This window comes from Vombatus ursinus, unplaced genomic scaffold, assembly GCF_900497805.2.
Source record: "Vombatus ursinus unplaced genomic scaffold, bare-nosed wombat genome assembly UNPS02014779.1, whole genome shotgun sequence".
NCBI lineage: Eukaryota > Metazoa > Chordata > Mammalia > Diprotodontia > Vombatidae > Vombatus > Vombatus ursinus.
This window is the reverse complement of record NW_020954557.1, coordinates 18,683,349-18,708,016: the sequence shown is the minus strand read 5'-3', so window position 1 is coordinate 18,708,016 and position 24,668 is coordinate 18,683,349.

Below are 24,668 nucleotides of genomic sequence, written 5' to 3'. Positions count from 1 at the left end.
GTACAAAAATACCTGTTCAAATATGTGAATTGTTTCTTGAGGCAATGGCTAGCTAAAGACAGTGGCTGTATTGAGTCTGGGGGCTGTGGTGTGGTTAAAGCCAAATTGTGTAGTTAAATCAGGACATGCCTGCTGTTCAGTGGGGTACATAAAGAAGTTAGAATATTGGGGCTGGGAGCAGCTTTTTTAGGATTCCATCATTATAGAACAGTCATATTTCTTCACAATGACATACCACAATTTTTTCAGCCATTCTCTAGTTATTTGGCATGCAGTCAATTTCTAATTCTTTGTCACCACAAGAAGAAGTGCTATAAATATTTTTGTTCATATATGTTCTTTTCCTTTTCCTTTTATCTCCTTTGGATGCAGACCTAGTAGTAGTATTGATTGGTCATAGGGAATGTGCAGTTTTATATAGCCCTTTGGAAATATTTCCAATTTGCTTTCCAGAATGGTTGAATCAATATACAATTCCACCCACATTATATCAATGCCCTAATTTTTCCACATCCCCCCTAGAATTTATCATTTTCCTCTTGAGTCTTGTTAGCCACACAACAGATGCAACAAGGTAGCTCATATTGGGTTTAATTTGTCTTTTTTTAATCCATAGTGATTTAGCCCTTTTTTATATGACTAGAGATAGCTTTAATTTCTTCTTCTGAAAACTGCCTTTTCACATCCATTGACCATTTATCAACTGGGACAAGATTCATATTCTTATACATTTGGCTCAGTTCTTTATATATTTGAGGAATAAGGCCTATATCAGAGAAACTTGCTGTAACATTTCCTCCACTTTTCTTCTTTCCTTACACTCTTGGCTGCATTGGTTTTGTTTGTGCAACACCTTTTTAAATTTAATATGATCAAAATTATTCATTTTACATTCTATGATCCACTTTATGTCTTGTTTGGTCATAAACTCATCCTTTATCTATAGATTTAACAAGAAAAATTTTCCATGTTCCCCTAATCTGTTTGTGGTATCACCCTTTATGTCTAAATCATCTCTCCATTTTGACATTATCTAGGTATCCAGCGTGAGGTGTTGGTCTATATACTAAGTTTTGTCCAAACTGCTTTCCAATTTTTCTAGCATTTTTTTCAAATAGTGAGTTCTTGCCTCAAAAGTTTGTATATTTAGGTTTATCACACATTAGATTACTATGGTCATTTCCTACTGTGTATTCTGTACTTATTTTTTTCCCACCAATCCATCACTCTATTTCTTAGTCAGTATCAGATTGTTTTGATAATTACTGTTTTGTAATACAGTTTAAGATCTACATACTCCCAGGATGCCTTCTTTCATTTTTTAAAAAATTCTTAAATTTTTAATTTTTAAATTGAATCCTATGATATTCTTGACTTTTTGTTTTTTTTAAATGATATTTGTTATTATTTTTTCCCTAGCTTTATAATATATTTTGTTAGTTTAATTGGTATGGTACTCAGTAAGTAAATTAATTTAGTAGAGTTCTCAATTTTATTATATTTGATTGGCCCACCCTTGAGCAGTTAATATTTCTCCAAATGTTTAGATCTGTATTTGTGGGAGAAAAAAAAGTATTTTTGCATTCATATAGTTCCTAGTTCTTTCTTGGCAGGTAGAGTTCCAAATTATATTTTTTATTGTCTGCAGTTATTTTACATGAGATTTATCTTTCTATATTTTACTACTAGATATTGTTGGTAATATATAGAAATATAAATGCTGATAACTTATGTGAGTTTATTTTATATCCTGCAACTTTGCAAATGTTGTTTATTTTTCTCTCTATCTTTTAGTTGGTTCATTAAGCATACCATCATATCATCTGCAAAGGCTATTGGTTTTGTTTCATCATTTGCTAATATAATTTCTTTAATGTATTCTTCTTCTATTAATGCTATAGCTAGGATTTCTAGTACAATATTGAAAACTAGTGTAGAAAATAGGTATTCATCCTTTACCCTTCCTCTTATTAGGAAGGCTTCTAACTTATTTTATTTTATTGAATTTTATTTTTTTGTTTTGGCTAGGCAATGGGGTTAAGTGACTTGCTCAGGGTCACACAGCTAGTAAGTGTTATGTGTCTGAGGATGGCTTTTAAATCAGGTCCTCCTGAATCCAGGGCCGATGCTCTCTCCACTGTGCCACCTAGCTGCCCCCTAACTTATTTTAATTACAGATAATGCTTACTTATGGTTTTACATAGATATGGCTTATCATTTAAAGGAAAAAAATCATTTATTTATATATTTTCTAATGGGTTAGTAGAAATAAGTATTGTATTTTGTCAACACCTTTTTTGCATCTATTTATATAGTTATATGTTTTTTATTATTGATATAGTCAATAATACTGATAGTTTTCTGAATATTCACACATTCCTGGTATAAATCCTATCTTGTCATAATGTGTGATCTTTGTGACGTATTGCTGTAATCTTCTTTATCTTATTTAAAAATTTTATATCAATATCCATTAGGGAATTTAACATATAGTTTTCATTATTGTTTTTGCTTTCATTTGTTTATTTGTCAGCACCACATTTATGTCATAAAAGGGCTGTTTATATAATTATTTTTTCCAAATAGTTTTTATGGTCTTGGATATGGCATGATTTTTTAAATGTTTGGTAGAATTCATATGTGAATCTGTCTGGTCCTGAGGATTTTTTAATACACAGTTCATTTAAGACATTCAATTTCTTTTTCTAAGATAAGGTTTTTTTTTTTCAATTCTTTCAACTTTTTTTGTTGTTTTCTGATGTCTTACAAAGTCATTATCTCCCACTTGCCCCATACAGAAAAACCCCACCTAGCCTCAACACACACCAGACACCACCAATAGCTCAGCTCAAGTAAACTGACAGACCCCTACAGCCTCCAGCTGACAGCACCTCAGGCTCTAGCATACAAAGCCTCTGACCAGGCCCCTGCCCCTAACACATGAAGTTTAGGACAGTGCCTCCTATGCTCTAGCAGGAGAATTCAACTTTAAAAGCTAGGAAATAGGCAAATAAGATGAGCAAGTAGCAAAAAATGTACATTGACCATAGAAACTCAAAACAGAAAATCACAAGGGGTCAACATTGTTAATATTCTTATATCTGAAACTTCAAAGGGGAATATGAATTAGTCTCAAGGCCAAAAAAGCTTTCTTGGAAGAGCTCAAGATTTTTTTTTAAGTCAAATAAGAGAGGTAGAAGAAAAAAATGGTACAAGAAATGAGGGGCATGAGAGAGAAAGAGAAAGTGAGAGAGAGAGAGTCAACAGCTTGGAAAAGGAAGGACAAAAATTGGTTAAAGAAAACAACTTCTTAAAAATACAATTTGTTGAATGGAAAAGGAGGAACAAAAATGCAGTAAAGAGAAGAACTCCTGAAAAAGTAGAATCAGCCAAATGGAAAAGAAGGTACAAAAGCTAACTTAAGAAAACAATTCTTTAAAAATTAGAATTGGGCAAGTGGAAGCTAATGAATCTATAAGACATTAAGAATCAGTAAAATAAAATCAAAAGAATGAAAAAAATACAAGAAAATGTCCAAAAACCCATTGGAAAATAAACTGACCTGGAAAATAGATCCAGGACAGATAATTTAAGAATTATTGGTCTACCTGAAAGCCATGATAAAAACAACAACAACAACAACAAGAACAACAACAACAACAAACACACACACAAACAAAAAAGAGCCTGGACAGAATCTTTCAAGAAATTATACAGAAAACTCCACTGAGGTCCAAGAACCAGAAGGTAAAGTAGTCATTGAAAAAATTCACTTGTCACCTACTGAAAAAGATCCCCAAATGGGGACTATAGCCAAATTCCAGAATTATCAGATCAAGGAGAAAATGCTACAAGCAGCCTGAAAGAAGCACTTTAAATATCATGGAACCACAGTCAGGATTACACAGGACCTAGTAGTTTCTACATTAAAGGATCACAGTGCCTGTCATATTGATATTCTGGAAGGCAAAGGAACTTGGATTACAACCAAAGATTAACTACCCAGCAAAATTGAGCATAATATATGAGGGGAAAAGAGAGATGTTCAATGAAATAAGTGACTTCAAAACTTTCTTGCTGAAAAACACCAGAGCTTACTAGAGAATTCAATCTTCAAATGCAATACTCAAGAGAAGCATAAAAAGGTGAACAGGAAAGAAAAAAAAAGACACGTTATTCAATAAAGGTAAACTGTTTGTATCCCTACATGGGAAGAGAACGTGTAACTCTTGAGAACTGTATCTTTATTACAACATTTAGAAGAGGTATACACAGACAGAGGGTTTGAGTATAAGTTGACTTTACTGTAATGATGAAAAAAATAATTAATTAAGGGGTGAAATAAAGGATTGTAATGGGAGAAGAGAAAGGAGGAGGCAGAAAAGGGTAAATTATATCACATGGAAAAGCACAAAGACCTATTACAGCAGAGGGAAGAAAGGAGTAAATAGAACATTGTTGAACTTTATTCTCATCAGATTTGGCTCAAACAAGGAATAACATAAACACTTACTTGGGGATAGAAATCTATCTTAATCTCCAAGAAGTAGGAAGGGAATGGGGAAAGAAAAAAGAAGGGTTGAAAGAAGAGAGGAAGGAAAGGAGTGAAGAAGTAGTAAGGGAAAGAGGAAATAAAAGGGAGGAGTGCTGATATTAGGGAGGACAGTTTGAGGGAAGCAGTAGTCAGAAGGAAAGCACTAGTGAGCAGGGAAAGAGAGAAAGGAGAGAGAAAAGCATAAACCATGGGAAATAGGATGGAGAGAAAGAAACAGTTCATAATCAAAACTGTGAATGTGAAGGGCATGAAATCACCCATAAAACAGAAGTGGATAACAGAATGGACTGAAAGCCATAATCCTACAATATGTTGTTTACAAGAAACACATTTGAAGCAGAGAGACACACACAGAATAAAGGTAAAGAGCTGGAGCAAAATATATTATTCTTCAGCAGAAATTAAAAAGAAAAAGTAGAGTTAGCAATCCTGATTTCAGACAAAGCAAAAATAGATCTAATTAAAAGAGAAAAGGAAGAAAATTACATCCCGCTGAAAGGAGCCATAGACAATGAAGCAATATCAACACTAAACATATACGCACAAATGGCATAGCATCCAAATTCTTAGATTGGAAGTTAAGTGAGTTACAGAAAAAAGAGCGCAAAACTATATTAGTCCCCCTTTCAAAACTAAATAAATCTAACCAAAAAGTAAACAAGTAAAAAGTTAAAAAGGTCAACAGAACTTTAGAAAAGTTAGATATGGTAGACATCTGGAGAAAATTAAATGGGGATAGAAAGAAATGTATTTTTTTTTTTTTGGTGATACATGACACCTACACAACAATTGACCATGTACTGGGGTACAAAATCCTCACAGTCCAATGCAGAAAGGCAGAAATGTTAAATGCATCCTGTTCATATCATAATGCAATCAAAATCACTTGCAATAAAGGGCCATGGAAAGTTAGATTAAAGATTGATTGGAAACTAAATAATCTAATCCTGAACAATGAGTGGATCAAACAACAAATCATAGAAACAATCAACAACTTCATCCAAGAGAATGACAATAATGAGGCAACATTCCAAAACTTATAGGATGCAGCCAAAGAAATTCTTAGGGGAAATTGTATATCTCTAAATGCTTACATGAATAAAATAGAGAAAGAGGAACTCAATGAATTGGATATGCAACTAAAAAAGTTAGAAAAAGAACAAATTAAAAATACCCAATTAAATGCCAAATTAGAAATTCTGAAAATTAAAGAAAAGATTAATAAAATTGAAATCAAGAAAACTATTGAACTAATAAATAAAACTAAGGGCTGGTTTTGGAAAAAAAACAGCAAAATAGATAACCTTTAGTTAATTTTATTTTTGAAAAGGAAGAAGAAAACCAAATTACCAGAATCAAAAAGGAAAAGAATGAATTCACCACCAATGAAGAGGAAATTAAAACAATAATTAAGAGCTATTTGTACCCAACATTATGCCAATAAATCTGACAATCTAAGTGAAATGGATGAATATTTACAAAAATTAATTACCCAGATTAACAGATGAGGAAATAAAACACTTAAATAACCAATTTCAGAAAAAAAGAAAGAAACTGAACAAGTCATCAATGAACTCCCTAAGAAAAATTTCCAGGGCCATTTGGGTTTACAATTGAATTCTACCAAACATTTAAAGAACAATTAATTCCTATACTGTATAAGTGATTTGGAAAACTAGGCAAAGAAGGAGTCCTGCTAAATTATTTTTTATAATACAAATATGGTGCTGATAGCTAAACTGGGAAGAACCAAAACAGAGAAAGAAAATTATAGACCAATTTCTCTAATGAATATAGATACAAAAAATTTTTAAATAAAATATTATCAAAGAGATTACAGCAACTTCTCAGGATAATACATTATGACCAGATGGAATTTATACCAGGAATGCCAGGCTGGTTCAATATTATTAAAACCATCAGCATAATTGACCATATCAATAACAAAATTAACAGAAATCATATGATTATCTCAATAGATGCAGAAAAAGCTTTTGAGAAAATACAGCATCCATTCCTATTAAAAACACCCAAAGGGCAACCAAGATGTGCATACCCTTTGATCTGGCAATATCATTACTAGGTCCATATCCTAAAGAGATCACAAAAAAGTGGAATAGACCCAAATGTACAAAAAATATTTATCACAGCTCTTTTTGGGGTGGAATAGAATTGGAAATTGAGCACATGTCCATCAATTAAGGAATGGATGAACAAGTTGTGGTATATCAATGTAATAGAATACTATTGTTCCACAAGAAATGATGCGCAGGCTGCTCTCAGAAAATCATGGAAAGACTTACATGAACTGATGCTGAGTGAAGTGAGCAGAACCTGCATAATATTATATAGAGTAACAGCAACATTGTGCAATGAACAACTTTGATAGGCTTAGCTCTTCTGAGCAATGCAATTATCTAAAGCAATCCCAAAAGACTCATGGTGGAAAATGCTATCCACATCCAGAGAAAGAACTATGGAGTCTGAATGCAGATGAAAGTATTTTCTCCTTTTTTCTTTCTCTTGGTTTTCCCCTTTTGTTCTGATTCTTATTTCAAAACATGACTAATGTGGAAATATGTTTAATATGATTATACATGTGTAGCCATATCAGATTGCTTGCCATCTTCAAGAGGGTTAAAATTTAGAACTCAAAATCTTATAAAAGTCAATGTTGAAAATTAAAAATAAGTAAATTTAATTTAAAAAAAAGAAATTATTTCCTTCAGTGAGCTTTTATACCTCCTTTTCCATTTGGCCAACTCTTCTTTTTAAGGAGTTCAGATAATTTTTGTGCCTCTTTTACCATTTGGTAAATTCTGATTATTTTTTAGTTATTTTCTTCAATATTTTTGTGCCTCTTTTGCCAATTTTTTATCCTCTTTTCCTTATTGTTTTGCATTATTCTCATTTCTTTCCTCATTTTTCCACCTTTACATTTGATTTTTAAAATAATTTTGAGCTCTTCAGGTACTTTTTCTGGGCTTGCATCCAATTCACCTTTTTTCCCCCTTTAAGACTTTTCTTACAGCTGTTTTGGCATTATTGTCTTCTGAGCTTTTTTCCTGTCAACGTAATACCTTTTGTCAGAACATTCTTTTTTGTTGTTTGCTCATTTTTTCAGTCTATGTCTCGACTTTTAACTTTATGTTAAAGTTGTGCTCTGCTCCTGGGGTCAAGGGTGTACTATACCAAGATTCAGGCTTTTCATGCTCCTATTTTCAGACCTTATTGTGGAGTTCTATAATTTTTTGATGTTTCTTGGGTGATGTTATCCAAAGAGAGGTGTGATTACTTTTCGCCTGGCCTTTGCTCTATTTTTCTTTAATCTGAGGTGGGTCTTTCTTCCTCTGTAGCTGCAATTGCTAATGGTCTTATTGGCTCTAGACATGTGACCAAGTCTCTCTGCTTTTCCGTTCTTTTATACTTTATACTTTTAATGTTCTTTTCTACCTTGGGATTAAGGCCAGGGTCCCATCTACCTTGTGAGTGACCATAAGCAGTCTTCTCCACCGTAGAAGTGTGACTTGTGCCTCTACTCCCCTGTGGCCACAAGCACTAGTGCTCCTCTTTGCCCTGTAACAGTAACCTGGAAAGCTATATAGGCAAATTCAACAGGGTACTGAACCTAGTGCCAGCACAGAGCCCTCTATAGTCTTTTTCTGACCATTTTCCCATCTGTTTATTTTCTGTGGACTGAGAGTTCCCTGAGCTACTGCTGTCACTGTAGTAACTACCTCAAAGGCCTGTTGCTGGTGTATCCACTGTGGACAGTGGGCACTGCACTCCAGGTCAACCACCACCCTGGTGTCACAAAGCTTTCCTGCTGACCTCTTAAGTTGTGTTGGGCTGGGAAAATGTCTCATTCCAATCTTTTGTTGGCTCTGCCACTTCAGGATTAGATTTGAGGCATCATTTTAAAGTTCTTTGGAGGAGATTGTTGGGAGATTTCAGTTGAGTTGCTGCCTGTACTCTACACCTGTCTCTGTTATATGTTAGTTTCTACATTCCATTATTCCTCTACCTTGAACCCATCCACTCTATCTCATATTTAACTTTAACTGTATATTCTGTATCTCCTATATTCTTATTATTATCCCTTTTATTCTCTGTTTCTACTTTGCCTAATTTTTCCTATTTCTTCCTTTAATAACTCAAAAGAAAAACAGGTAATCTGGATAAAGATCTCATAGTGTGTAGCCTTCGCTAGACTATACTCCAACTATTACTCTTAGGTTTGCAGTTTAGGTCTCCAGGAGAACCACTACCTTAAGTTTGAGGAATAACCAATAGGTTGAACATACTACTGTATTCCATGACCTTTCACCAGTATACTTTCTATTAATAACCAGCCAATAGAGATAAGTAGCAAAGGCCTTTAATAAGATAACATAATTTAAAAAAAAACAATCTTAATAAACCTCTACCATCCATTAACCTGTGGCAAATCTTCCACAAATAGAAGGGAGAAATATAAACTTAAAATAACTGTACAAATACTGTTGTGTGAGGCACATGTGTAGAATGTATGTATGACAAAGGCCTACTGTTCAGAAGAACAGAGTCCATAATCTGAAATAGTTTTAGAAAGAACATTATTATGTCATTTTAAGAGGAGAGAAAGATGGAAAAGAGGTGTGGTTCCCTCTTGTCTGGGCTCTGGAAGGTTTATATTATATAGAATTTAGACAGGGGTACTGCGTTTGAACCACACATACACAGTTAAGAAATTTTCCCAAGAAGGCAATTTGATCAAAACACAAGGGAACCCAAAACATAAGTTTGGGAGCACCCAAAATAAGTCCAGGGTGAGGTAATGCCCTCACAAAAAAAGAGTGATTTAGGTAGATCTAGGACCTAGGGAACCCAAAATACCTTATACCAGCACTCATAGAGAATCATTGGGGTCAGGCAACATTATGGGTGAAGATAATTTTTAAACATATAGTGCTGGATTTAATCAGTATATTTTTTCCCCAAACAATATAACAAATTTTTTTTTTTCCTTCAGGTCTTTATCTTTTTGTAGAGTCCTCACTCAACTCTCCTTGGGTATAGCATCCCTGCTGAGTATTCAGCAGAACTACATTTTCTAGGATCTACTCCTTTATAATGCTTGACTTACAATGTCAGGATTAATTCTCTCTTGAGTTTATAGCCAGCTCTCATCTCTGCTACTAGGAGTCCTACTCCCCAACCTGCTTTTCCCTTTAGTGATTATCTCTGTATGTGCCTTTTTGGAGGGTGGCTTAATTGTGCCTCAAACCCTTGAACTTCTGTTTGGAGGGGATCTATCAGGGCAAGTTAGTGCTGGAACCCATGGCCAATGAGATAAATATCTCCTCCCCCACAATGATCACCTTCCAAAAGTATTCCTAAACCTTCAAAACTTCCAATTTTCTAGGGATTTGTCAAATAGATTCCCCCAGAGCAATGGCTAATTTGTGTGTTTCACCAATTGTACTCATTCCCTTTGACTCAAAGTAATGTTGATATTTTATAAAGCAATTGTGGGAAAACAAAAGTTGATCTGACTTTCTTTTCACTTAGATTTATCTATAATCTCACTGATATGCCCACAGATCCCAACAGACTTTCATCATTGTGCTTTGCCTATGTTGTTACATAATTTCTCTACCAAAAATCTATCCAACTTTCACTGGTCCTTTTAATATTTTGAGAGGATGAGTGAAACATGCTGGTTTTTTTATGTCATCCTTGGTTGACTGGGCCAACTCCTTTCATCATTATACATGTCCTTAGTCACTTTTTTTTGCCCCACTCCTTACTCAAAAGCCATGGTTGGTAGTAGGTCTTGCCACTTTCCATTCTGTCATTGGCAATTTTGATGCTTCTAATCTTATGTTTTCTCCATCTCTCTTTCTCCATCTCTCTCTCTTTCTCTGTCTCTCTCTTTTTTCTCTGTCTCTTTCTTTCTCTGTCTCTCTCTGTCTCTGCCTGTCTGTCTGTCTGTCTCTCTCTCTCTCAGTAAATTAGGACCACAGGATCATAGATCTAGAGTTGAGAGGAACCTCAGAGGTTATGTAGTCTAACCCCTTCATATTACAGATGGGAATGGGAATGGGAATTTGAAATTACTTGCTCAAGAACATACTGGTAATAAGAATCAGAGATGGGATTTTAATTCCAAGTTATTTGTTTTTTTTTTTAATTTTTTATTTTTAGGCAGTTGGGGTTAAGTGACTTGCCCAGGGTCACACAGCTAGTAAGTGTCAAGTGTTTGGTGCGAGGCCAGATTTGAACTCAGTTCTTCCTGACTTCAGGGCCAGTGCTGTATACACTGTGCCACCTAGCTGCCCCTAACTCCAAGTTATTTGACCGCACAGTCAATGTTCTTTCTCCTCTTCTCTAGAATACTTCCAGCAAAACCATACCTATTTCTTATGACTTACTTTTATTAAGAATATCCCCAAAGTATACCCTAAATTTTTTTTATAAAGTTGAAAAAGTTAATATTTGGCTTAATAGTTGCTAATATACTCTTAGATGGATTTTGGTGTGTGCAATAATATCTTGGCCATTTCCAATTGAAAGGTTGAGACATTTCCTGTTTTTGCAGGAGGGAAAAAATAATCCCTGAGTAACTTTAAAATCATGTCACTCCTGATGTGGATTTCTTCAGGTGGTTTTTGGCCAGACAGACCTACTCTTTTCATCTTCATCCCCATAAGTGCCATTTCCAATGGTTCGTATAGCACAGGAGTGCTACAATTCTGGAGTTGAAACTTGTCATTAGTATGAAAATTGATTATATAGAAACATTGACCAATCTGTTTCATTTTTTACTGTTTACTATCTCCATGTTTCATCTATAAATACCCTTCAAACAATATCACTTAGCTGAGTCACAAACCCTAAGCATCCTTTTAAGCTCATTTTCCCTTCCATTTTTTTCATACTTTTTGTAAGGTGATACTGCTTATATACTCTTTCTGTGTAGTGTTTTATTAATGAACTTTTACTCTAAAATAGCATTATTTTTGGCTGTTTTATTTTGAAGCTTGGCAAGGAGATAAAAGTGTTTATTGACTGAACCAATGGGAGGAGGGTATTGTCTCAATGTGTTTATTCAATGATTAAAGTTCATAAAGAAATGACAATCAAGAGACTACAAGGAGCTGGGAAGTGAAGGCTGGAAAAAGAAAAGAATTTTGGAATTAAGAAGAGACCTTTAATACAGCAATATCTTTTATATTAAATAGTAATATTAGGTATTAATGTTTTGTCTTCCTTCCCTCCATTTTAGAGATCATAGGTCTACAGGTTTAGCATGGTCAGCCACTGGGAAATGATTCTTTAATCCTTTTCTTAGCAAGAGTTTACAGTCTCAATGCTCTAGGTTTGAAAAAAAAAACTTTGCTCTCAACAATCCTGCATTCTTATTCTTATTTTACAGAAAATGAAAAGGAGTCAAAGTGGTTATATAAATTGCTTTAGGAATTGCTAAACACAGAACAGAGACTCAGGCCTTCTGACTCCAAATATTCTTTACCTACTTTCCACAGCAAGAATATATGCAAACTAAGCACACGTATGTATTTGGTATAGTTTTCTCCACAAAGATTAACTAATCCAATCCCTTAATTATGAAGATGAGATAAAATTAAAGTGTCATGCTGAAAGTTCTGTAGCTAATTAGTGTAAGGATCAGGGATAAAACCTAGGTGCTGTCTTTCATGTTAGTGTTCTGCCTCCCATCAGAGGATGTACAGTCAAAATGAGGTTACAAAGGAAATGACACTATAACAAAAATCTGTCAACTAAGTTATGGTCCCCAAATATGACTAATTAGTTAAATTACTTAATCTCTCTGAGACCATTGTCAATATTGTATTTTTCTATCTATCTTCTTGTAATATGGAAACCATTTTAAAATCACAAAGTTTTGTAAGATTTAAAGGTAATAGGAAAATTAACAATCAACCTCATAATTCTAGAGATGAAGAAATTGAGGATTAGATAAGATTCGATGAAGTGACTGCTTAGAATATTACCAGTCACCAACTACAGAGCCAGGGTTTGTATACCGGTCTGATTCAAAATCCACTACTTTTGTCACTATTCCATATCTGTTTTTGTGTAACTAAATGTGTGCATATGTTTGTGTGTGCATGACAGGAGACTTGGTAGGGGGAGACTTGCTACGAAAAACATCTCAAGGAATAGATCTCTGAAATTATCATAAGAAATAAAGTATCCAAGAAAGAAATTGGAAAAGAAGCCTTGAGACATAGCAAGGAATTGTTCTTTGATAGTCTTTGCAGGAGTAATGGCTGCAGAGAAGTCACTGACAGTTACAGAAGTTTAATGTTTTGTTCTGCTACATTCTATGCACACTTAGCCAATGAAGAGGTACTTACATAGGCAGGAACAGGATCAATGAAAGAAATTATTTTAGTTATCTGTAGCACAGAAGAAAGTCTCTGGTAGTGGCCTCCCTTTGTAAATGAAGAGATGACTTCAAATAATATCTCTCTGAAATGTAGCTTTGCTACCAAAGCAATCCACCTCTATATCTATTGTAGGGCCCCAAAGACTGCATTTTTATCTGGCTTTTTTCATAATGGGTATGAAAACATGTAACTAGGAAACAAACAATTAAAATCGTGCTTTTAGCAGCATCCTGGGGAGAGCCATATGATAAACAGTTGTACATAGTCATTTCTCTATCAGGAGAAACCATCATCCATCACAGGCATTAACAATTCATTCATTAGTCATAACACCAGTCTTCTTGTTTGAAATGATCAATTACTAATGATTGCAAAACTCAGAAACTCTGTGTTTCCTCTAATTAGCAATGAAAATGATTGCATCCTGTCAGAGCACCATGCCCGAGTATAAAGTTAGTTATATTTTCCCCCCAAAGAAATAATGTTCTGAAACCAACTTGCCACTTAAATTCTAATTACTTCATAGGAAGAAGAGATTTCAATATCTTACAGATTTTCACAAGTATTTTGTGTTAATATTTACATGTAAATCTCTAAAAGACATGCTGTTTCCCACTTTTAATGGGGAAGAATTCTAAAGGTTTTATAAAGATCCACAAACTTGTAATGGATATATATTTTATTTCTTTTTTTCTTCTTTCTCCATGTTTGAAAATTATCTATTCAAATTCTGCACTAATGATTCTTTGTAGTAAGGAAACAAATTTTGATTCTTAATCTAGAAAACAAGCTCTGGCAGCTAGGACCAAAAGATATTGCTTCCAATACTAGATCTCAGATAGATTGCTTTTTCTCTTACTTAAGCATTGGTCTTAAAAAATCACATCCCTAAAAGGTCGAACATCAAATTGTGAATTATTTCAGCCACACCAATCTCAAAAGCATAGGTATTGTTCCAGTTTTCATACTCAATACTTCAACACCTTCAGTTGCCTCTCCCCTCTGATTGGAGGAGGCATTGGTTGATTGCTTGTTGTCCTTAGTTCTCAAAGAGGACCAAAATGATATCACTGTGGTAGTGTGCTGATCAGCTGTGGCTGATCAGACCAATAGGAGCTTGGAACGTTTCTACCACAGGTTGGGCACAAATAACCCTTGTGAACATTTGGAGTGGATCCTCTAAATTTGCACATCTCACATTTCTTTTGAGCCACTTCAATTCTACTTTGTTCTTAGAACACAGAACCTTCTCTGATGTGGGCATGCCATGCTAAGTCATCCAGTGCCAGTGTCTCCCATGTTACAGAATCAATTACAAAGTTCTTAAGAGAGACCTTAAGAGTGTCCTTGTATGACTTCTTCTGACCACCATGTGCACACTTGCCCTTGTGAGTTCTCCATGAAATAGTCTTTTTGGCCACCATACTTTTTGCATTTGAACAATGTGACTAATACATGGGAGTTGTGCTCTTTGAAATAGTTTGAATGCTTGGCAGTTTAGTTCACGAAAAGATTTCAGTGTCTGGTATCTCATCCTCCCAGGTGATCTTCAGAATCTTCCTAAGACAATTCAAATGGAAGTGATTCAGTTTCCTGTCATGATGCTGGTATGCTATCCAGGTTTTCCAGGCATACAACAATGAGGTCAGCACAATGGCTCAGTTAACCTTCAGTTTAGTAGTCAGTCTAATATCTCTTCTCTCCCACACGTCCCTTCAGAAACTCCCAAACACTGAGCAAGCTCTAGCAATGTGTGCATCAACCTAATTATCAATATGTACATCCCTGGAAAGTAGACTACCAAGGTAAGTGAACTTATCCACAGCATTCAAAACTTCTCCATTTGTTATAATCAATGGTTCCACATACAGATGGTGTGGTTCTGGTTGATGGAGCACCCCTGTTTTCTTAGTGTAATTGTTAGGCCACAATTAGCACATGGAGCAGAGAAATGATCCATACTTTGTTGCATCTCAGGTTCAGAGGCTGTATTGAGTGTACAATAATCTGCAAACACAAAATCACGCACCAACACTCCTTCTACTTTGGTTTTAGAAGAGAGTAGCTGGGTGGGAGGTGGGGTGGACCAGTTGAAGGAAAAGGAACCTAAATTGGAGAATTCTGAATCCTCTATAAAGGAAAGGTTTTGGGAGGAGTTTATTATTCCACCCTCCAGTCCTCCAATGAGAGGGAAGAGGCAATTGAGAGTGTTGAAATGTGTGTGTGTGTGTGTGTGTGTGTATGTGTGTGCATTGTTTCTCTCATTAGATTGTAAGCACCTACATACCTAGATAGCAAGGTCTTTCTTTTTCTTATTTTAATCCCCAGTGCTTAGCACCAAGTGTGACACACAACTGGTGCTTAATAAATGTTTATTGACTACTGACACCAAATTCTCTCTCTCTCTTTCTCTCTCTCTCTCTCCCTCTCTCCTTCTCTCTCTCTCTCTTTTTCTCCCCCCTCCCATTCTATAAGGCATAAAGCACATAAGTACTCATAAATGCTGAATATTGAAGTACTGATTTCAGTATCATTGAAAATAATAGCATTTTTGTGGATACAAGGCAAGGCCAACCCTACTTAGGTCAATCAAGTTCTTAAAACTCCTTAAAAGACTATAAATTGCAAATGACTTTTCAGCCTGTGGAGGGAATTCCACACACCAATTCAATGATATATTCTTCCTTACACCTCCTCCCCTATGGGAAAAAATGTTAAAAGAAATTAAGTGCTTTGTGTCTTGGGGGAAAAAAATCTATTAAAATGTTCACCAACTTGATATGAAACAGTCTTGTGATTATTGATTTAAAAAAATATTTCATTTGTATCTTTCTTCCTACTACAGATTGTATCATGGGTTTCATTTAAAAAAAAGTCTTTGTGGAGGAGGATAAAAGAGTACAAAACAGAAGCTTTGTAAGGAGCTGGAAGTCACACTAACATTTCTCCTGTTCAGGGAGAAGCTACTATTGTGTCTAAGATTTTAAAGTTTATTTAGATGACTCTTTCCATAGAATGTTATTTTGCTGTCTTTGCAAACAATAAACCTGACCATCCCTGTTATAAAAGTGCACTACTGGTAACATACCTCATACATACATACATACATACATACACACCCATCCCCAAAAATCACATTTGCTATATATGTTTATATATAATACACACATGCACATAATATCATATATATCATATATGAATAATAAACATATGTTGTTGTTCAGTCATACCTGATTCTTCATGACCCCCATAGACCATAGCACACCAGGCCCTTCTATCATCCACTTTTTCTTATAGTCTGTCCAAGTTCATGTTTGTTGCTTCCATGACACTATATATATATCTCATCCTCTATTTTCCTGTTTTCCTTTTGCTTTCAATTTTTCCGAACATCAGGGTCTTTTCCAATGAGTTCTACCATCTCATTATATGGCCTAAGTATTTAAGCTTCAGCTTCACTATTTGACCTTCCAGAGAATAACCTAATTATTTTCTTTAAATATTGACTTATTTGATCTCCTTGTCATCCAAGGGATTGTCAAAAGTCTTCTCCAGCACCACAATTCAAAAGCATTGATTCTATGCCACTCAGCTTTCCTTATAGTCCAATTCTTACAGTCATACATTGCTGCTGGAAAAACCATAGCTTTGACGATATGGACCTATGTCAGCAAAGTGATATCTCTGCTTTTTAATATGCTGTCCATATTTGCCATAGCTTTCCTTCCAAGGAGCAAATATCTTCTAATTTCATGGCTATAGTGGATTTATATGTAAATTTATATTTATTTGCTTATTTATAGATTTACATGTACATATTAACATAAAATACTTGTGAAAATCTGTAAGATATAAAATTGCAGTAAAATTTACAGATAAATCTCTAAAAGACATACTGTTTCCCAATTTTACTGGGAAAGAATTCTAAAGATTTTATCAATATTCACAAACTTGTAATAGTTATATGTTTTATCTTTTTTTTTTTCCTTTCCCACTCAATGAAAATTCTCCATTCAAATTCTACACTAATGATTCCTTGCAGTATGGAAAGAATTTTTGATTCTTAAATCTAGAAAATTGCATTCAGACTATATCAGTTCTTTATCTGGAGGTAGATAGCATTTTCCATCATGAGTCCTTTAGAACTGTCTTGGATCATTGTATTGATCAGAATAGCTGTCACTCACAGTTGATAATTGTACAGTATTACTGTTACTGTGTATAATGTTCTCCTGGTTCTTCTCACTTCACTTTGTATCACATAAGTCTTTCCAGGTTATTCTGAAATCCACTTGCCCATCAATTCTTCAAATCAGAACCTGATTATTTTGATGATTACTGCTTTATAATACAGGTTAAGATCTGGTATGACTAAGCCACCTTCCTTAACATCTGTTTTCATTGACTCCCTTGATATTCTTGACCTTTTGTTCTTCCAGATGAATTTTGTTGTAATTCTCTCTCTCTCTCTCTCTCTCTCTCTGTCAATAATATTCCATTACAGTCATATATTTTTTTAACCATTATACAATTGATGACCATCCCCTCAATTACCAATTCTTTGCCACCACAAAAAGAACATATATATACATATACATATATACATACATATATACATATATATATATACACATATGGTATGTATGTGTGTATATATATGTATATATATACATATGTGTGTATATATACATACATATATATATATATATATATTGCAAATAGATCCTTCCCCCTTTGCTTAATCTCTCTGTGACACAGACTTACTAGTGGTATTTCTTGACCAAAAGATATGCATGGTTTTACAATCCTTTGGGCATAGTTCCAAACTGCTTTCCAGAATGGTTGGATCAGTTTACAACTTGATACATAGTGAATTAGTGTCCCTACTTTTCTGCATCCCCTCCAGGATTCATCGTTTTCCTTTTATGCTATAGCAAGAATACTATCAAGTATTTTATACTGTCTATAATCATTTTAAATGGAATTTCTCTTGCTATCTCTTGCTGCTGGACCTTGTTGGTAATATATGGACATGTTGATGATTTATATGGGATTATTTTATATCCTTCAACTTTGTTAAAGTTGTTAATTATTTTAAGTAATTTTACTTGATTCTCTAGCATTTGCTGAGTATATTATCATGCCATCTACAAAGAGTTATAGCTGTGTTTAATTCCTTCAATTTATTTTTCTTCTTGTTGCTATAGCTAACATGCCTAGTACAATACTGAATAATAGTGGTCATAACGGGAATCTTTGCTTCACCTCAATTTCACTAGGAAGGCTTCTAGCTTATCTCCATTATAGATAATGCTTGGTGATGATTTTAGGTAGACATTATTTATTATTTTAATTAAAGTTCCATTTATTCCTATGCTTTCTAGTGTTTTTTTATAGGAAGAGGTGCTATATTTTGTCAAAAGCTTTTTCTGCATGTTTAGATAATCATATGATTTGTGTGGGGTTTTTTAGTGATATGGTTCATTAGGCTGATAACTTTTCTAATATTGAACCAGCCCTACTTTCCTGGTATAAATCCCAACTGGTCATAGTGTATGATTCTGGTGATATATTGCTTTCATCTCCTTTTTTTGTGTAATTGTCACATACCACTGACAAAAAAGGGTATATTCCTTTCTATCCCCATTCATTTTTTTCCAGAGGTCTATCATATCTATCTTTTCCCCCCCTAAAATTCTGTTCACCTCTTTAACTTCTGCCTTGTTTGTTTTATGGTTAGATTTATCCAGTTCCAAAAGGGAGAGATTGAGGCCCCCTACCAGTATAGTTTTGCTGTCTATTTCTTCCTGTAACTCACTTAATTTCTCTACGAATTTGAATGCTATACCACTTGGTGCATATATGTTTAGTATTGATGTTAGTTATGGTCTATGATTTTAACCAAGATGTAATTTCCTTCCTTATCTCTTATTTATTTTTGCTTTTGTTTTGTCTGAGATCATGATTGCTACCTCTGCTTTTTTGAACTTCAGCTGAAGCAGAATATGCTTCAGACTTTAACTTTTCTCTGTGTTTCTCTCTGCTTCAAATGTGTTTCTTACAAACAACATATTGTAGGATTCTAGTTTTTAATCCTCTCTGCTACCTGCTTTGGTTTTATGAGTGAATTCATCCCATTCACATTCATAGTCATGATTGTTGTCTATTTCCATCTATTCTATTTTCTCTTATTTATACTTCTCCTTCTCTATTCTTTCACCCTGTCCCTCCTCACCACTGTTTTGCTTCTCACCACTGTCTCCCTCAATATGCCCTCCCTTCCATCAGCCCCCATGTTTTTCTCCCCCTCTGCTCCTACTCCCCATATAGGGTAAGATAGAATTCTGTATAAAACTAAATGTGTATGTTATTCCCTCTTTGAGCCGAATCTGAAGAGAATAAAGTTCTAGCAATGTACACCCCTCTTTCTTCTTTCCCTCCTTTGTAACAGGTCTTTCATTCTTTTTTATGTTATATAACTTAATGCATTTTCCCTCTTCTTTCCCTCTTTTTCCAGTTCAATCCTTTCTCACCCCTTAACTTTTTTCCTATCATCCCATCAAAGTCAACTTATACCCACACCCTCTGTCTATATATACTCCCTCTAACTGCCCTAAGAGAGATACAGTTCTTAAGATTTGCAAGTATTTCCACATAGATATGTAAATAGTTTAACCTTATTGAATAACTTATTTTTTCTTTCCTATTTATCTTTTTAGGCTTCTATTATGTCTTGAATTTGAAAATCAATTTTTCTGCTCAGCTCTGGTCTGTTCATCAGGAATGTTTGAATTCCCCTATGTCATTGAATATCCATTTTTTTCCCTAAAATGTTACAATCAGTTTTGCTGGGTAGCTGATTCTTGGTCATGATCCAACCTCTTTTTTCCTTTCAGAATACAATATTCCAAGCCCTCTGATCCTTTAATGTAGAAGTTGCTAAACCCATTATGATCCTGACTATAGCTTTCTATATTTGAATTATTTCTATCTGGCTCCTTGCAGTATTTTCTTCTTGGCCTGAGAGTTCTGGAATTTGGCAATATTGTTCCTGGTGCTTTTTTCATTTTGATATCTCCTTCAGGAGGTGTTCAGTGGATTCTTTATTTTTCTTTTTTTTTAATCACTGAAACTTAAAATACAATAAGAAAAGAAAAGAAACATTATGAACTTAAATATTAAAATGTAAATACAAAATAAGAAAAAAAAACATGGCATGTGCATAGCAGAACATAAGAGAGAATTCAAAATATATAGTCATGAATTTCCATTTCAGGAAAGCCTACATAATAAATACCACATATTGTGTTGATAGCTGTCTATCTTTGTTTCCTTGTTCATTTTCTTTTATTCTTTGCTGTGCACTTTTACTTTGTATTTTGTCCCCTTCCCCCACCAAGAAGACTACAATTAAGTGCACATATATTTATATATACATATAGATACAATATACATATATACACATACATTCATATATAAATACATACATTTACAGAAATATGCTTTACCTAACAAATTCTACTTCTGGTTTTTGTTTCTAGGTTTGTGCCTATCTTTTCTTTCCTATACCTCCCAACTCTTCTATTTTACTTCTTTCCTATCCATCCTAAATCTTCTACTGTACTTCTCCCCACTAATCTACCCCACCTCCAAGGATCCCTCCCTTATCCTCCCATTCACATTAATTTAAATACCCTTCTACCATTCCCTACCCCTCCTCTCTAGATATCCCTCCCTTATCCTCTCCCCTCTTCCTATCCCCTCAGCATTTTATTTCTTTCTGAATTTGGAAGACTTTTATACTCTTCTAGATATATATATATGCATTTTTCCCTCTTCCATTCCTGATGAAAGCAGGTTTCTGCAACTAAAGCCCTTTTCCCCATTTAATTCCTCTCTGTCCATTCTTCCTCTTACATCTCATTTGTATGAAATTACTTTTTTAGCTGTTCCTAAATGATTTTGCTTTTTAAAGTCATATCACCCTGAGGTCAACCCCCATCTTTCTTATGAACTACCTAACTACTAATAACAATCTTAGGCATAGATTTTACATTTTACATGCATAAAAAGTAAATAGTCTCTTCTTATTGAGTCCCTTGTATTTAGTCTTCGGTGTGCACCTTATATTTTTCTTGGCTCTTGCATGTCAAATCTTCTATTAACTTCAACTTTTTTTTAACAAAGCCCCAAAAGTCTGACAGTTCATTAATTGTCTTTTTTTTTTTCATTTAGGATTGGGCTTAGCTTTACTGGGTATTATATTTTTGACTGGAACCTTAGTTCTTTTGGCATTCAATATATAGAGTTCTAAGATCTGCAGTCTTTTAGTGTCACCACTGCTAGGTCTTGTGTGATTCTAATTGTGGTGTTGTTATCTTTATTTTTTTTCTCATTGCTCATACTATTTTATCTTTAAGCTGGGGGTTTCAGAATTTGACTATAATATTCCTGTGAGTTTTCCTCATAGGATCTCTTTCCAGTGGTGATCACTGCATTTTTTTTTCTATTTCTAACTTCCTTTACCATTCTAATGTTTCAGGACAATTTTTTTAAATTATTTCTTGTATTATGGTATCAAAATTCTTCTTTTAATCATAGCTTTTCAGGTAGTCCAATTATTCTTACATTTTCTCTTCTTGATCTGTTCTCCAGATCAGATTTTTTTTCTTATGAGATGTTTCACATTCTCTTCTATTTTTTTTCATTCTTTATATTTTGTTTTCTTATTTCTTGATGTCATAACTACACTGGCTTCCACTTGCCCACTTCTGATTTTCAAGGAGTCATTTTCTTCCTTATGATTCTGGATCTAACTTTCTAACTGGTTGATTTTCTTTTCATAATTTTCTTGTTTTTCTTGGATTGTTCAATTTTTTTTTAGTTCTTCCTCAATGTCTCTCATTTTATTTTAAAGGTTTTTTTTAAGTTCTTCTATGAATTATTTTTGAGCAGGTGACCACCTGAGATTACTCTTTGGAGTAAAAAAGGATTTCTGTGAAAATGCTCTAAATCACTATTGATTAGAGAAACACAAATCAAAACAACTCTGAGGTACCACATCACACCTATCAGACTGGCCAATGTGACAAAACAGGAAAATGATAAATGTTGGAGAAGATGTGGGAAAATTGGAACGCTAATGCATTGTTGGTGGAGTTGTGAAATGATCCAACCATTTTGGAGAGCAATTTGGAACTACGCCCAAAGGGCTATAAAAATGTGCATACCCTTTGACCCAGCAATAGCACTTCTAGGGCTGTATCCCAAAGAGATCACACAAATGGAAAAAGGACCTACATGTACAAAAATATTCATAGCAGCTCTTTTTGTGGTGGCAAAGAATTGGAAATTGAGAGGATGTTCATCAATTGGGGAATGGCTGAGCAAGTTGTGGTATATGAATGTGATGGAATACTATTGGGCTATAAGAAATGATGAACAGGCTGACTTCAGAAATACCTGGAAAGACTTGTATGGTCTGATGCTGAGTGAAGTGAGCAGAACCAAGAGAACGTTGTACACAATAGTAGCCACATTGTATGATGACTAATATTGATAAACTTACCTTCCTGGCAATACACGGATCTAAGACATCTCCAGAGGCCTTGTGATAGAAAATGCTATCCACACCCAAAGAAAGAGCTATGGAAGCCAAATTGCTATTTTTTTCTCTTCTGTTGAGTTTTGTTTCCTCTTTCTGATTGTTCCTTATATTGGTTTTAATTTCTACTTACAACATCACTAATGTGAAAATATGTCTAATATGAATGTAAATGTATAACCTATATCAGGGTTTGTGCCATCTTGGGGAGGGTGGTGGGGAGGATGGGGGAGAAAAATTTTAAACTCAAAAGCATATGGAAGTGATTATTGATAAATCAAAATAAATTAATAAAAAAAGGATCCAAAAAAAAGGATTTCCATGCTTCAGAATCCTCCTCTGAAGATGAACCCTAGTCTTCTCTATTCCCACAGTAACGCTCTATGATTGGATTCTTTCTCCTTTGCCTGTGCATTTTTTTTTATTTGTAATATCTTAGTTTTTACAATAGTCCTAGGGGATGGGGGTGTGGTGCCTCTAGCCTCAAATTATCCTTTAGTTCTCCCCTCTGGCTTGTAACTGGAACCAAGACCTCTAGCTTCCTGTAAGTGCCAGTGGCATCCCTGCCCACTGCTTCTGCACTCACCAGGTGTGTGCTGGTTCCTTATCACCCCACCACATCTCTGCAGTACATCTGGGTCTGGAATTCCTTGTCAGCAGAGGTTCCTTTGATCTTTCCTGTCTCAGTCACCAAATACCCCTCACTGTTCTGGGAGTAAAAGTTCCTGCAACTGAGGCAGAGGCATGTTCCAAACCCAGTTAGGCACAGGGCTTTCAGCTTGTTGTTTAAGCAGATCTAGGACCTGGCCTGGAGATGTTTACTCTTCACAGAGACCAACTTCATCCTAGGGTTTTTCCTCAGCTCTTCTCCAATTACCCCAGGAGGACCCCTGTTCTGTCCCTACTCTTATTCATTTTTCTACTCAATACTCACCCTGACAAACTATATTTCATCTTTTTTGTGGGGGAAAATCTTGAGAGTTTGGATTTGTCTTACCTACTTGGGCTTTTTCCCAGAATCCTCTCTCTCAGTGCATTATTTCAATTACTATTGAAATCACAATTCTGGATCTAGGATGTCAGAATAGTTTTCATTGATAATTTCTTGAAAGATGATATCTAGGCTCTCTTTTTTATCATAGCTTTCAGATAGTCCATTAATTCTTAAATTATCTCTCCTGCATCTATTTTCCATGTGAATTGCTTTTCCAATGAGGTATTTTCTATTTTCTTTTTTTTCCATTTTTAAAAAAAATTTGTTTGATTGATTCCTGATGTCTCATGGAGTCATTAGCTACAACTTGCCTAATTCTAATTTTTAAGGAATTATTTTCTTCAGTGAGCTTTTGTATTTTTTTTTCAATTTGGACAATTCTATTTTTTTAAGAAGTTGTTTTCTTCGGTGAATTTTTGTACATCCTTCCCCCTTTTATGTGTTTCCTTTATTAAGCTGTTGACTATTTTTTCGTGATTCTCTTGGATAACTCTTATGTTTTCCCAATCTTTCTTTGTCTCTCTTTAAAATACTTTTTGAGCTCTTCCATGAGGTCTTTTTGTGCCTGAGATCAATTTATATTTCACTTTGTGCCTTCTCTTGAATTTTTTCCTCTTCTGAGTTTCTATTTTGACTTTCCTTGTCACTATAATAGCTTTCTGTGCTCAGGACTTGTTTTTTTCTTTCTCATTCTCTAGGGTATTTCATGACTTTTAAAGTTGAGCTCTGCTCCTGGAGTGCATAGGACACTGTTCCAAGCTTCTTGCCCCATAGGCCTGGCTTGCTATACTGGGGCCTGCAGGGCTGCCACCTTCCCAGCTATGCCTGATCCTCTAGGATTCTCCAGTAGCTAGTCTGCTTTTGCAAGGTAGCAGGGCCTAGTTGCACCTGATGCACTGGGGCTTCTGGGCCTGCCAAGCTTCACCCTAGCCTGCTGCACCAGGGCTGGAAGCTCACAGTTGGCTTGCTGTGCTACTGGCCTGCTGAGCTGGGGCCACAAGGCCTATGGTTTCTGATCTATGCTGGGCCTAGTGGGCTCCAGCTGACTTGCCCAGACAATGTCTGCTCTGGGTTGTGCTTCCTATTTACTCAAGTGAGACA